At 40.0% G+C, this 15,430-nt stretch overlaps 1 protein-coding gene across 1 annotated transcript in view; it reads left to right on the plus strand.

The window, feature by feature from the left end:
- RPAP2 (RNA polymerase II associated protein 2) overlaps positions 1-11,945 on the plus strand; it is a 108,808-nt gene extending 96,863 nt beyond the window's left edge. The window contains exon 13 of the mRNA XM_082688682.1: positions 9,393-11,945. The gene's annotated coding sequence lies outside the window, so the exon portion shown is untranslated. The remainder of the gene's footprint in view (positions 1-9,392) is intronic.
- The last annotated feature ends 3,485 nt before the right edge of the window (positions 11,946-15,430 follow it).

Here is a 15,430-nt window from a genome sequence, read left to right on the forward strand (position 1 = left end):
AACTCAGAAAAAGACCCACAATTCTATGGTCAATTAATCTTCCACCAAGGAGAAATAAATGTGCAGTGAGAAAAACATAGTCTCTTCAACAAATGATGCTGAGAAAACTGGACAGCCACATGCTAAAGATGGAAACTGGACCACTTCTTACACAATGCACAAAAGTAAACTTAAAAATGGATTAAAGACTTAAATGTGAGACCTGAAACCATAAAAATCCTAGATGAGAGGATAGGCAGTAATGTCTCTGACTATATAGGTCTCCTGAGGCAAGGGAAATAAAAACAAGAACTACTGGGATGACATCAACATGAAGTTTCTGGCGGTGAAGGAAACAATCAAGAAAACTAAATGGCAGGGCGCCTGGGTGGCTCAGTGGGTTAAGCCTCTGCCTTCGGCTCGGGTCGTGATCCCAGGGTCCTGGGATCGAGCCCCGCATCAGGCTCTCTGCTCAGCAGGGAGCCTGCTTCCTCCTCTCTCTCTCTGCCTGCCTCTCTGCCTACTTGTGATCTCTTTCTGTCAAATAAATAAATAAATAAATCTTTAAAAAAAAAAAAGAAAACTAAATGCAACTATTGAAGATGAGAGGATACCTGCGAATGACATATGCAGTATAGTTTTAGTACCCAAAATATATAAAGAACTAATACAACTCAATACCCACAGAACAAATAATCCAAGTAAAAAATGAGTAGAACATATGAACTGACATTTCTCCAAAGACATCCAGATGGCCAAAAGACACATGAAAAGATGCTCAGCAGCACTTATCATAAGCAACATACAAATCAAAACCACAATGAAGTATCACCCCACATCTGTCAAAATGATAAACATCAAAAACACAAGAAACAACAAGTGTTGGCAAGGATGTGGAGAAAAATGAACTCTCCTGCACTGTTGGTAGGAATGCAAACTGGTGCAGACACTATCGAAAACAGTATGGATGTTCCTCAAAAAATTATATATAGGCCTACCCTATAATCCAGTAATTGCACTACTGGGTATTTATCCAGTAGTAACAGTAATTCAAAGGAATATACAGCATTATTTACAATAGCCAAATATGGAACCTGCCTATGTGTCCATCAATAGATGAATGGATAAAGAAGATGTGGCATTTATATACAATGGAATATATTTTTCAGCCATAAAAAAAGAATGGAACCAGGACGCCTGGGTGGCTCAGTTGGTTAAGCAGCTGCCTTCGGCTCAGGTCATGATCCCAGCATCCTGGGATCAAGTCCCACATCGGGCTCCTTGCTCAGCAGGGAGCCTGCTTCTCCCTCTGCCTCTGCCTGCCATTCTGTCTGCCTGTGCTCACTCTCTTTCCCTCTCTCTCTCTGACAAATAAATAAAAATCTTTAAAATTAAAAAAAAAAAAAAAGAATGGAACCTTGCCATCTGCAAGGACATGGACAGGGCTAGACAGTACAATGCTAAGTGAGTAAGTCAGAGAAAGACAAATGCCATATGATTTCACTCATATGTGGAATTTAAGAAACAAAACAAAAAAGCACAGGAAAGAGAGAAACCAAGAAACAGACTTTTAAAAAAAGATTTTATTTATTTATTTGACAGAGATCACAAGTGGGCAGAGAGGCAGGTGGGGAGGAGGGATGGGGAAGCAGGCTAAATAAATTCAAGCTAAATAAATTCAAAGAGGATAAGAAACCTAAATGTCAGAGCTGGAAGTATATAACTTTGAGAGCAAACAGAAGAAAATTTACATGAAATTGGTTTACAATGAGAGTTCTTACATATGATGACAAACATTCAATCCATAAATTATGGATTATACTTTTGAAACTTTCTGAATTAAAACTGACTTAAAATTTTCTGGCTGAAACGGACTTAAAACTTTGTCAGACTTCATCAAATAGAAGAGGAAGGAAAACTTTCAAACTCATTCTATGAGGTCAGCATTAATACTGAAAATAAAACTACAGGCCAATATCTACAATGAATATAACACACAAAAACCCTCAACAAAATATTAGCAAACCAAATTCAACAATACATTTAAGAAGTTGTTCACAATAATCAAGTAAGATTTATTCCAGGGATACAAATGTGGATCAATATTTGCAAATCAATATGATATATCACATTTGTAAGACAAAGGATAAAAACCATATGATCATTGTACATCTATTCATGAGTAAAACTCTCAACAAAATGAGTTTAGAGGAACATACCTAAACATAATAAAGTCCATGTATGAAAAACCCACAGCCAACATCACACTCAATGGTGACAAACAGCTTTTCCTCTGAGGTCAGGAACAAGACAAGGATGTCCATTTTCTCACCACTTTTATTCAACACAATCCCAACAACAGCAATCAGACAACATAAATAAATAAAAGGAATCAAAATCGGTAAGGAAGAAGTAAAACTGTCACTACTTACAGAAGATGTGATACTATATCTAGAAAACCCTAAAGACTCCACCAAAAAACCTAGCAGAACTGATAAATGAATTCAGTCAAGTTGCAATACAAAATTTACAGAAATCCATTGCATTTCTTTACACTAATAATGAAATAGCAGAAAAAGAAATAAAGGTAACAATCCCATTTACAATTATTCCAAAAAGAATAAAATACCTATAGGTCTTTAAATTCCTCCTTAGTTAAGGAGGTGAAAGACCTGTACTCTGAAAGGAATTGCATTCCATGCTCATGGTTTGGAAGAATTAATACCGTTAAAATGTCCATATGACCCTAAGCAATCTACAGATTCAATGTAATCCCCACAAAAATACCAATAGCATTTTTCACAGAACTAGAACAAATAATCTTAAAATTTGTATTGAATCACAAAGACCTCAAAATAGCTAATGAAAGCTTGAGAAAGAACAAAAAAGCTGGAGATAACATAATTCCAGAATAAGCATACATTATAAAGGTACAGTAATCAGAAGAGTGTATAGTACTGGAACAAAAATAAATAGATCAATGGAACAGAATAGCCCAGAAATAAACCCATGCTTATAGGGCTAACTAATCTACAACAAAAGAGGCAAGATTACACAATAGAGAAAAGATAATCTTTTCAATTAATGGTGCTGGGAAAACTGGACAGCCACATGCAGAGGAGTGAAACTGGACCACTTTCTCACCCATACACAAATTAATCTCAAATGGATTAAAGATGTAAATGTGAGCCCTGAAACCATAAAAATCCTAGAAGAAAACAGAGGCAGTAACCTCTCTGACATCAGCCTTAGCAAATATGTCTAGCTATGTCACTTCAGGCAATGGAAACAAAAGCAAAAATTAACTATTGAGACTATCCCAAAATAAAAAGCTTTTGCACAGCAAAGCTTTTACCTTAATAAAATGAAAAGGCAACCTACTGAATGGGAGAGGCTATTTGCAAAAGATCTGATAAGGGGTTAATATCCAAAATATATTAAGAACTTATACAACTCAGCACCAAACAAATTCCAATTAAAAATAGGCAAAGGAAATGCACACCAAGAAAATAATCCAATTTAAAAATGCACAGAAGACATAAGCAGACATTTCTCCAAAGACAAACAGATGGCCAACAGACACATGAAAAGATGCTCAACAGCACTCATCATCAGCAACACGCAAATCAAAACCACAATGAGGTACTACCTTGTACCTGTCAGACTGGCTAAAATAAAAAACAAAATAAATGAGTGTTGGCAAGGACGTCGAGAAAAAAGAACTCTCTTGCATGACTGGTGGGAATACAAACCAGTGCAGCCACAGTAAAAAGACATATAGAGAGGTCCTTCAAAAAAGGAAAAATAAAACGGCCATATGATCCAGTAATTGCACTGCTGGGTATTTACCCAGGGAATATAAAAACACTAAGTCCCTATGTTTACTGCAGCATTATTTACAATAGCCAAACTGTGAAAGCAACCCAAGTGTCCATCCACAGATGAACGGATAAAGAGGAGGTGGTGTTTGTGTATACTGTGTGTGTATATATAAATATGTACACACACAATGGAGTATTACTTAACCATAAAAAAGATGGACCTAGCAAGAATAATGCTAAGTTAAATAAGTCTGAGAAAGACAAATTCCATATGATCTCACTCACATGTAGAACTCAAGAAACGTGAAGAAAAAAAGAGACAAAGCAAAAAAAATAGACTCTTAACTCTACAAAACAAACAGGGTTACCAAAGGGGAAGTGGGTAAGGGGTGGGTAAAATTGGTGAAAGGAATTAAGTACAAGTACACTTATAATGAGCATGGAATTATGTGCAGAATTGTTGTATCACTGTGTTGTACACCTGAAACTAATATAACACTATGCTAATTATACTAGAATCAAAATATTTTTTAAAAGTAGGCAGAGGGCTGGCTGGCTGGTACAGTAGGTTAAGTGTCCAACTCTTGCTTTCAGGTCAGGTCATGATCCCAGGGTCCTGAGAGGGAACCCCACGTCAGACTCCACACTCAGCACAGAGTCTGATTGAGATGCTCTCCCTCACTTGCACTCTAATAAATCAATCTTTAAAAAAATAAAATAAAAAATGGACAGAGGGCCTGAATAGAAATTTTTTCAAAGACAACAGATGGCCAACAGACACATGAAAAAATGCTCAATAGTACTAATCATCAAGGAAATGCACATCAAAACCATAATGACATATCACCACAAACTAGTACAGATGGCTAAAATAAAAAAGACAAGAATAACAAGTAGTAACAAGGATATGAAGAAGACAGCCCTTTTGCTTTGCGGGAAGGAGTGTTAAATCAACACAGCCACTGGGGAAAACACTATGGAGCTTCCTCAAAAAATTAAAAATGAAATACCACATGATCCAGTAAACCCATTATTGGGTATTACCCAAAGAAAACAAAAATACAAAATCAAAAGGATATATGCACCTCTATGTTTACTGCAGCATTCTTTTCTTTTTAAAGATTTTTTAAATTTATTTGACAGAGAGAGGCACAGTGAGACAGGGAAAACAAGCAGGGGGAGTGGGAGAGGGAGAAGAAGGCTTCCTGCTGAGCAGGGAGCCCGATGTGGGGCATGAACCCAGGATCCTGAGATCATGACCTGAGCCGAAGGCAGGCGCCCAGGCACCCCTATTGCAACATTATTTACAATAGCCAAGATATGGCACAACCCAGTTCTGATGATGAACCCAAGCTCAACAACAGATGGAACAAAGAGGTGATGTGTACACACACACACACACACACACACTCACAAACACACACATATACATGCAATGGATTATTACTCTGTCATAAAAAAGAATGAAATCTTGCCATTTGTGACAACAAGGATGGACCTAGAGGGTATTACTCTAAGTGAAATAAGTCCGAGAAAGAGAAATACGATATGATTTCACTTATGTGTGGAATCTAAAAAACAAACAAAAGCCAGGCGCGGTGGCGCGCGCCTGTAGTCCCAGCTACTCGGGAGGGTGAGGCAGGAGGATCGCTTGAGCCCAGGAGTTCTGGGCTGTAGTGTGCTATGCCGTTTGGCATCAATATGGTGACCTCCCGGGAGCGGGGGACCACCAGGTTGCCTAAGGAGGGGTGAACCGGCCCAGGTCAGAAACGGAGCAGGTCAAAACTCCCATGCTGATCAGTAGTGGGATCGCGCCTGTAAATAGCCACTGCACTCCAGCCTGGGCAACATAGCGAGACCCCGTCTCTTAAAAAAAGAAAAAATAAAATAATAAAATAAATAAATAAATAAATAAATAACAAACAAACAAAAAAGACTTTTCAATACAGTGATCAAACTGGTAGTTGCCAGAGGGGATAAGTTTAGAGAGATGGGCAAACTGATGAAGGGGATTAAGAGGCAACAACTTCCAGTTATTAAAAAAAAATGTCATGGAGATGAAAAACAACATAGGGAAAATAGTAATATTTTAAATAATGCTGTATGGTGACAGATGTGACCATAATTAAGATGAATACTGATTAATGCATAAAATTGTTGAATTAATGTTATACAACTGAAACTATTAACACTGCATGTTAGTTAAATGTCAATGAAAAAAAAAAAGACAAGAAATAACAAGGGTCGGCAAGGATGGGAGAAAAGAGAACCTTCGAGCACTGTTGGTGGAAATGTTAATTGGTGCAGACGCTATGGAAAACAGTAACAGAGGTTCCTCAAAAAATTGAGGTAGAGGGATGCCTGGGGTGCTCAGTGAGTTAAGTGTCTGCCTTTGGCTTAGGTCGTGATCTTGGGTCCTTGGATCAAGCCCCACGTAGGGCTCCCTGGTCAGCAGCGAGTCTGCTTCTCCCTCTGCCCCTCCCCCCAGTTGTGCACATGCCCTCTCTCTCAATTGATAAAATCTTTTTTAAAAATTTAAGTTGAATTACCATATGACCCAGTAAATTCTGCTTCTGGGTATTTATCCAAAGGATACAAAAGCACTAATTCTAAAAGATATCTTTACCCCCATGTTCACTGCAGTACTATTTACAATAGCCAAGACAGGGGAGCAACTTAAGTGTCCATTGACTAATTAATGAATAAAGAAAATGTGGCACATATACACAGGAGAATATTACATATCCATAAAAAAGGATAAGAATAGGGAAAGGAAAAACACCACCTTCACCAAGTAATGAAGGTTCCCGTCTATCCCTGATGCTGTCATGTGTGTGTCATATGCCCCCTGATATATGTGATGAGAAGGCACTTCACTTCTGTGGTATTCTTCCCCAAAACCATAACCTGGGTCTAATTATGTAAAATCAGACAAATTCAGTTTGGGCACATTTCCTCAGGAAATGTGACCAGTACCCCTCAAGGCTCAAAGTCACGAAATACAAGGAAAGACTGAAAATTTGTCACAGACCAGGCGATACATGCCCATTAAATCCAGTATAGTATCCTGGTATGGATCAGAACAGAAAAGAGGACATTAATAGAAAAACTGGTCTGGAGTTTAGGTAATACGAATAAGCCATTACAGCTTCTGAGTTTTAACAGATGCACCAAGGAAATGCAAAATGTAAATAATGGGGGAAGGTGGGTAAGGAGTATGTGGGAATTCTGTACTTTTCTGCAACTTTCTGTAAATCTAATTATTTCAAAATTTAAAAGTTCATTTTAAAAAACAAAACAAATTGGCTGGCCATAAGAAGGGATGCAAAGATAAGAGAAGCATTGCCCTCAGAATCTTCTGCCTTCCTACAGGAAGGAGCCATGACCAGGTTAAACACCTTGAAGGAACATGCACCCTGGTTTGCCTGGGGCAGTCCCTAGTTTATACCCATTATCTCAGAATCATGCTTAATTACAAGCACCCCCTTTTACTTCTAAAAGTACCGATTTGGACATTAAATTTTCTGGTCACACCACCTAAAAGCACAGAGTATGCTGCGGTGGTCAGAGATAAGAAGGAACTCTTGTGGTGCCAGGGAAGGATAGGATGAGGGTTAAGAAGTGGAAACAAGGGGGTAGGAAAGAGGAGGTCTGGCCCAGACAGGGACAGCCTCAAGACGAATGGCCCAGAGGCAAGTACCTCCCAACGTGTATTCTTTTTAAGACAAGGAAATCTGAAGTTGGAGAAAACAGAAAAGCAGCAAACATGATTAAGAAGATGGAGTCATGGGCTCCTGGGTGGCTCAGTGGGTTAAAAGCCTCTGCCTTCAGCTCAGGTCGTGATCCCAGGGTCCCAAGGTCAGGATCAGCCCCCGCATTGCGCTTTCTGCTCATCAGGGAACCTGCTTCCTCCTCTCTCTGCCTGCCTCTCTGCTTACTTGTGATCTCTGTCAGTCAAATAAATAAAATCTTAAAAAAAAAAAAAAAAAGATGGGGTCAAATAGAGTTGGGAGCACATTAAAAGGACTAGCACTCTGCTGGGGCAGTATGTATTTTCAGGAAGATGGGAGGGAAAGGGACTATACCACCCTACAAATGAAAAACCTACAAAAATCAACTTTCTTGAAAAAGATCCTTTTCCCTGGGGCCCTTGCTTCTTCTTCCTTAACTTTTCCTATACTTTCTCTTGATATATATACGGAGCTCCAGCTCACCCAAGCTAACTCTCAAGGTATTGCAAGATATCTCTAGACACGGATATTGCCATTCGTTCATCTCTCAACATATACAAGATTCAAGCAGCTGCTGCCCCAACCTTGGGTGCCTGACCCAAACTGCGGTTCAGTCATACGCTCTGCTGACTCAGAGCCTGCTCGCCTCCTCCCCAGAACACTAGTCCTTGACCTCCCACGTGGCCTTCTTTGCTATTGAAGTAAAGGGTCACCCTCAATAAAGCATAACCCTCAAGCCTTCTTGTGAACTCCAAATTTCAGAGAACGGGAAGAAATGTTTGACAAAAACCCTGTTGCTCTTTCAGGGAAGGAGGCTGCATTCTAAATAGTTTTACTTTGAAAAGTAAACTGTGATTCAGTTTCACTTTCTATTTAAATACTTCAGGAACTACTTCATATGCTATTATTTTCAGAGAATGTGGACTTTATGTATTTTTTAAATCTTGTCCTTTGAATCATTTCATTCCCATGTGATTCTCAAACACTTAAAAATCCCCCAAAATACCACCAAGCTTGATATACTTCATGGAGTCTTCTGCTTGGAGTCAAGTCCAAAAACCAGCTGATCTGCTTACTTTTGAAGATTTATCTAGACCAAAGTAAGTGATACCATTCTAAAATCTGAGTATCTTTGGGGCGCCTGGGTGGCTCAATGGGTTAGGCCGCTGCCTTCGGCTCAGGTCATGATCTCAGGGTCCTGGGATCGAGTCCCGCATCAGGCTCTCTGCTCAGCAGGGAGCCTGCTTCCCTCTCTTTCTCTCTGCCTGCCTCTCCGTCTACTTGTGATTTCTCTCTGTGAAATAAATAAAATCTTAAAAAAAAAACAAAAATAAAATAAAATCTGAGTATCTTTAATAGCTGCACACTACATGCCCTGGTAGAAAAACAAGAGTAAGAATGTCTAGAAGCCCATCTCTCCCGGGCTGTGGGTACAGTGGGGAGCAGCGGACTTTTCCTCTGCAACGTGCCCAGGAGGCCTGGGCAACTGGGCCTGGCTTCTGTGGCCTCTGCTGCCCAACATGGAGGCTGAGAGGTGTGGGGCAGTGGTGACTGAGGATGCCCTCAAGGCCACAGATAAAATTCTCCGATCAAATTTGTTCTTCCTCCATGAAACCTGCTTTCTCTGGGAACTCCTATCTTCCAAATTAAAGCAGCAGAATAGGGACTTTCATAAAACCTGCGCCATCCAGCCCTCTAGTCTCTAAATTTTCAAAATTCCTTAAATTTCCTTTTGTGTGTCCTTCCCTCAGCAAAAGTGCTCATGTTTTAGAAAACTGACTGCCAATAAAGTAACAGGGAGGTAGAATTAGACCAAACATGATTCTATGAGAGCAGTGACCCCAAGCCATTCCCTCTACAGGAGTAGGCCTCACTTCTGGAGCCAGTGAAGAGAAGCCCACTCCAAGGTGTTAGTCTTCAGGTGGCTTCCCAGCAAGTCTGCAGTCATAACCAAAGCAAAGGAGAATATTGCATGACTTCAGAAGAAAGCCGGCCACTTTGCAACATCTTCAGGAAATTCTGCACTCCCCTAGGGCTTGCAAAACTCCCTATCTCTTGCAGCCCAAAGGCAAGATCTCAGTCACCTAGCTCTAGTTTGCATAACTAAAGAAAGTGGAAGCTGGTTGTTTTCTGAGTGACCCTTGGCCCAACCAAGCTCTCCTAATAAGCTCACAGAAATAAGAAAGCAATAAAATAAACTACTGCAGCAGTGAGAACTTGTACTACTCACATGAGCAGGAAAAGCCAGGCCCCTGGGTGTTCATCTGACCCCTTAATCTGTGAGGGTCCCATGGCTAAAGCAGCGTCCACTGAAGGTACTCTAAGATTATCTTTTGAAGAGGACATATGTGCTACTTAATGTATTAATTTCATGTCATAATCCATAAGACTTTTCAGAGAAACAATTTACTAAAATTTTCTATAATATCTTTTATCTTCCTTTTTGATATGGAAAACCGTAGGCTATGATCTGTTTTTTACCTTCTTAACCTCTTTCTAGTCCTTCTTCCCCTGTCCTATTAACATATTATCCAACTCTGGGGAAAAAATTAAAACACATACATACAGAGGTTCAGAGCCATATCCAGTACGACCACACAGTGAGGAGAAAGTCCACCTTCAAAGCAAGCAGAGCAGCTCTACTCTTCCACATGGGGCATCCAGACAGATTTCCTTTGTACAAACAGTCTCACTACTGGTGGAAAATTTTTGAAAATCACTGAGTTACTCTAAATCCCCTCCCTTTAAAGAAGCACAAATCAAAACACAGATAGGTTTACTTGGCAGGAGGTTACTTTTAGCAGAGCAATCGCTAGAAACCAGACCTCAAGCTCCTAGTCCGTGGCAGCAAAAAAGCCCAATTAGTTTAGGAGGGACAGAAGAAGCGCCACATGGGCCTCTTTCAATCAAAAGCCACCTGGGATTAGGGCAGCCACCCAGTCTGCGGAGCTAAACTAAGAGCCCTCTCCACCACCCCCACTTCCGTTGCAGAATAAGGGTCATGGGCACGGGAGAGCTGAACCTGTGGACTGGGTTCTGGTTTGAATCAGAGCACAACTTGGTTTTTAAGTCCAGAATTTTTTTGCTTGGATACTCCAGCCTTGGTTAGAAGTTGAGAGACCTCGCAGCCCTTGGCTTTTCAGAGTTTGAGAAAGCAACTCAGTTGCACTAGAACAGAGAAGGAATATTTACTAAGTGGGAGAGGAAGCTGCTGCTGAAGACCTTTATAAGCCACTTCTGTAAGGTTCACTTCAATAAAACCAGTAAACATACCTATCACAACTTTGTTCTCTCTGTGAGTAAAACCTTGAGCGTTCGTGTGTGTGTGTGTGTGTGTGTGTGTGTGTGTGTGTAAAGTGACATAGCAAGCAAGCAAGCTAGCTTGCTCATTTTAGCAAGACCGAGGGTATCTACAGAAGTGAGGTTCTGGGTCATTTTGAGGATGGGAGTAATAAATTTAGCATTAATATGAAGGTCTGTGGCAATTTCTGGATTCCTTTTTTTAGAAATAGATATATGAAATTTCACAGTCTTCATCTTGTGCAGCGCCAGGCCCTGGGAAGCAGGCTAGCTGGGGGTTAAGTAAAGTGGTGGGGGAGGAACCCGGCCAGGCGGGGCAGCCCGAGTTTTTTTAGCATCTAGGCAGCATGGGGTTTTTTAGTCTCCCCTAAAGTTGTCCCCTTCCCGCCTCCCACAGCTTGCATTCCTGGGGAGTGTCCTAACATCTGCCTGGGGCTTCAGAACCATGCACACTCAGGCGTTCACTCAACAAAATTTATTGAGTACTCACCTCAGGCCAGGTCTTCCCATCTGGGACTACTCACTAAGTGCCCTTCAGAGTGCTCTGTGCCCTTTCGCAAAGAGGCATGGAGGACCAGATCCCACAGACTCCTGCACTCCCCACAGTAGCTTAGGGTCAGCCTGTGCTTATAAAGCATCAGTAAACCCATACGCACATCAGGCAAAATGAGAATAGGCTGGAATTTGTGGCCAGACTGACCCAAATGAAATCCTAACATTGGGGCAACTGGCAGTAACTAGCTACTTGATCCTGAGCAGGTGGTTAAACTTCTCTGAGCCTCAGCTTCTTTAGATGAAAATGGAGGATAAGAAAAAATATTCCTCAGACACCTGGGTGGCTCAGTCAGTTAAGCATTTGCCTTCAGCTTGGGTCATGATCCCAGGGTCCTGGGGTCAATTTCTGCATTGGGCTTCCTGCTCAGTGAGGTGCCTGCTTTCCCCTGCTTGTGCTCTCTCTCCTTGTCTTGCTCTCTCTGACAAATAACACCTTAAAAAAAAAAGAAAAGAAAAGAAAAGAAAATATATTCCTTACAGGGTTATTTCTAAAGGACATAAAGAGATATTAGGTAAATACACAGGGACTACCAATATTAGGTTAAAAACTTTTTTAAGATTCAGCACATTTTTATTTTAATATGTTTAATATATTATTTATTTTAATATATTTCAAAGTAATGCCTGCACATAATTACAACAGTAACACCTGTACAGGGCACTATTCCAAATATTTTACATAGATTAAACTTATTTACCCTAAGAACAACCTTCGAAGGTAAGTACAATTACCTGATGCTCAACGAATGATTTAACTGAGGCACAGAGAAGTTGAGCAACTTGCTTAAGGTCACACAGCTAGCAAATGGGCATGACCTGGCTTCAAATCATGTCCATATTCACACATTTCAATGATTCAAAAATTTCTGTAAGACTTGTTTTGAAAAGCAGACACTCTCTGCATTTCCTTCCCTGGCCTTCCCACTTTCTATATAACCAATGCTTATAGAAGATGAGGATTTAAGTTTCTTTCACCATTATTGGAAACCACAGCATCCCACTCACACACCACCCTTACCTTCTTCCATCCTTTCAGTATCAATTTTTAGTTGAATGTAATGTTTACATTATTATCACTTCTAACAGTATTATAGGCTCTGCAGGGTTCCATCATTCTCTTTCCTCCCTATACAGCTACTACCTAGAGTTAAGACTCCTCTTATTAGTTTGCTTAGCTTCATTGCATCTTCCATGAATTCATCACCAAACTCTCCATATTAATCTCCTCTCCATTTATTCACACACATCAGAAGTCCTTCGATCCCTTGAACACACCTCTCCCAGAGCCTTTCTGCTCTAGCCTACACTGGACACTCCTAGTCCTCCTGCACAGCCATATCTCAGAAGCTCCTTTCATCATCCCTAGAATTACTTTTACTTCTTCCTTGGGCCAGTTCCCCTGGGTCCTTTACATTTTTATGAAGTTGAATTTCTCAACTTTTTCTTTCAAGTTTGTGTCTTTTAGATCCTATTTAAGAAATCTTTTCCTCCTGTGAAGTAGTGAAATTTTTCTAAAATTTCTTCTAGAAGTTTTATACTTTTAGCTTTTATGTTTCAGGCTGGGATCCATTTTTAGTTGCTTTTTGTGTATGGTGTGAAGTGAGGGTTGAGGTTCTTTATCTCAATATAGATATCCACTTGTTCCAGCATCATTTCATTAAGAAAAATTGTCTTTTTCCCCATTGAAATACCTTGGTCTCTTTGTCAAAAATCAATGGACTATTTGTGTGTGATTCTTTATCTAAACTCTCTACTGAGACACCTGGGTGGCTCAGTTGGTTAAGTGTCTGTCTTCAGTTCAGGTCATGATCTCAGGGTCCTCGCACTGAGCCCCACGTCAGGCAGGGAGCCTGCTACTGTCTGTGCCAGCTGCTCCCCTGGTTGTGCTCTCTTTCTCTCTGACAAATAAATCTTTGAAGAAAAAAAAACTCTCTATCATTTTCTATTAGTCAATACATCTGTATTTATGCCAGGAACAGAATGTCTTGATAACTAAATTTTATAGTGAATCTTCAAATTAAGTAGTATAAGACTTGCTATCAACTTTGTTCTTTTCAAACTTGTTTTGGCCATTTAAGTTCTTTGCATTACCCTATACATTTTAGAATCCGTTTGAGTGTGATTACACCGAATCTACAGATCAATTTGTAGAAACTGGTTTTTGTTTTGTTTTGTTTTGTTTTAAGAGAGAAAGAGGTGGGGAAGGGTCAGAGGAGAGAGAGAAAGAGAGTCCTAAGCAGGCTCCATCCCAGTGCAGAGTCCTACATGGGGCTTAATCTCACAACCCTGAGATCATGACCTAAGCCAAACACAAGAGATGGATGCTTAACAGACTGAGCCACACAGGTGCCCCTGGACAAACTGACATCTTAACAACATTAAGTCTTCTGTCCACAAACATGGCATCTCTCTTTATTCATGTAGGTCTCTTCTAACACAGCAATATTTAGTAGTTTTTTGTTTTGTTTTTTAAGATTTTATTTATTTATTACACAGAGAAAGGCAGAGCAAGAAAGGAAACACAAGCAGGGGGAGTGGGAGAGGGAGAAGCAGGCTTCCCACTAAGCAGGGAGCCGGATTCGGGGCTCGATCCCAGGACCCTGGGATTAGGACCCTGGGATCACGACCTGAACCGAAGGCAGACACTTAACCAACTGAGCCACCCAGGCATCCCAATGTTTAGTAAGTTTTTAGTGTAAAAATCTCAAACAAATCTTGTAAAATGTCCCTGACTATTTCATGTGTTTTCTGTTTGTTTCTTTAAAAAGAGACTATTTTTATAGAGCAGTTTTAAGTTTATAACAAAATCGATATACAGAGTTTCCATGTAATTTTGCCCCTCCCCTCCCCCAAGACACACACACACAATCTCTCCCAGCTAGAGTGCTTTTTATGCTACTGTAAGTGGTATTTTTATTTTTTATGTTTTGAAACAGTTTAAGCTTTTAAGGTTATTTATTTATTTAAGTAATCTCAGCACCCAACAAGGGGCTCTAATTCATGAGTCCGAAGTCAAGAATCACATGCTCTTCCAACTGAGTCAGCCAGGCGCCCCTCTAAATGGTATTTTTAAAATCCCATTTCAAAATTGTTCATTATGAGTATACAGGGGGAAAAAATTAAACATTAATCTTGTATCCTATGAACTTGCTGACCTACTTATTAGTGCCAGTAGTTTTTCTGTAGAATCCTTGGGATTTTCTACATACTCTATCATGTCATCTGCAAATAAATATTATTTTACTCCTTCTTTGTCAATCTGTATGTCTTACTTTACAGCCCTGGCTAGAACCTTCAGAAGGATATTAAATATAAATGATGAAAGCTAACATCCTTAGGTCTTAGAGGGAAATAGTCAGTCTTTCACCACAAAGTACAGCCTCGTTTGTAGGTTTTCACAGAGGCTCTCCACCAGGTTGATGAAGTTCCCAGGTATTCATAGTTTACTGAGAGGTTTGTGTCTTTTTTTTTTTTTAGTATATGTGCTACCGAAGCGAGCACAGGTTTGTGTCTTTTTAAATCACGAGTAAGTGTTGAATTTTGCAAAAGTCTTTTTTTTTAAAAGATGTATTTATTTACATGAAAGAGACAGTGGGGAGAGGCAGAGGAAAAGGGAGAGAAATCCTCAAGCAGACTTCTCACTGAGCTTGGAGCCCAACATGGGGCTCAATCCCAGGACCCTGAGAGTGTAACCTGAGTCGAGATCAAGAGTTGGGTGCTCAACCAACTGAGCCACCCAGTCACCTTGCCAAAGGCTTCTATGCATCTATAGAGATGATATTTTTTTCTCTTCATTTCTGCTAATGTTGTTAGACTTGATGGTATTTAAATATTAAATTAACCTTGCACTCCTGGGATAAGCTCCACTGAATCATGATGTATTTTCCCTTTAGTACTCATTTTGCTAGTTGCTTGCTAAGGTTTTTACCTATGATCATGAGGGATATTAGTTTGTAATTTTTTTCTTGTAATGTCTCTCTCTGGTCTTAAAATCAAAATAATCTTGGCCTCATAAAATGAGCTGTAAAGTGTACTACCCAGTTT

This window comes from Mustela nivalis (assembly GCF_964662115.1).
Source record: "Mustela nivalis genome assembly, chromosome: 10".
NCBI classification, from domain to species: Eukaryota; Metazoa; Chordata; class Mammalia; order Carnivora; family Mustelidae; genus Mustela; species Mustela nivalis.